Source organism: Argopecten irradians, chromosome 15 (assembly GCF_041381155.1).
Source record: "Argopecten irradians isolate NY chromosome 15, Ai_NY, whole genome shotgun sequence".
In the NCBI taxonomy this organism is placed as follows: domain Eukaryota; kingdom Metazoa; phylum Mollusca; class Bivalvia; order Pectinida; family Pectinidae; genus Argopecten; species Argopecten irradians.
The window spans coordinates 4,748,285-4,748,972 of record NC_091148.1 but is presented as its reverse complement, the minus strand read 5'-3'; the positions used below and the strand labels follow the sequence as shown (position 1 = coordinate 4,748,972).

The 688-nt window shown below is 41.4% G+C and overlaps 1 long non-coding RNA gene across 1 annotated transcript; it reads left to right on the top strand.

The window, feature by feature from the left end:
- Positions 1 to 419: 419 nt before the first annotated feature.
- Positions 420 to 688, top strand: LOC138308966 (uncharacterized). The gene is made up of 2 exons (XR_011206172.1): positions 420 to 539; positions 587 to 688. It is a non-coding gene; the product is annotated as an uncharacterized lncRNA (long non-coding RNA).

The following is a 688-nucleotide window of genomic DNA, read 5'->3' as shown; positions in this document are numbered from 1 at the left end:
CTGATAAGTCAAGTTACAGGCTCGTACTGATAAGTCAAGTTACAGGCTCGTACTGATAAGTCAAGTTACAGGCTCGTACTGATAAGTCAAGTTACAGGCTCGTACTGATAAGTCAAGTTACAGGCTCGTACTGATAAGTCAAGTTACAGGCTCGTACTGATAAGTCAAGTTACAGGCTCGTACTGATAAGTCAAGTTACAGGCTCGTACTGATAAGTCAAGTTACAGGCTCGTACTGATAAGTCAAGTTACAGGCTCGTACTGATAAGTCAAGTTACAGGCTCGTACTGATAAGTCAAGTTACAGGCTCGTACTGATAAGTCAAGTTACAGGCTCGTACTGATAAGTCAAGTTACAGGCTCGTACTGATAAGTCAAGTTACAGGCTCGTACTGATAAGTCAAGTTACAGGCTCGTACTGATAAGTCAAGTTACAGGCTCGTACTGATAAGTCAAGTTACAGGCTCGTACTGATAAGTCAAGTTATAGGCTCGTACTGATAAGTCAAGTTACAGGCTCGTACTGATAAGTCAAGTTACAGGTTAGTACTGATAAGTCAAGGGCTCTTACTGATAAGTCAAGTTACAGGCTCGTACTGATAAGTCAAGTTACAGGCTCGTACTGATAAGTCAAGTTACAGGCTCTTACTGATAAATAAGTCAAGTTACAGGCTCGTACTGATAAGTCAAG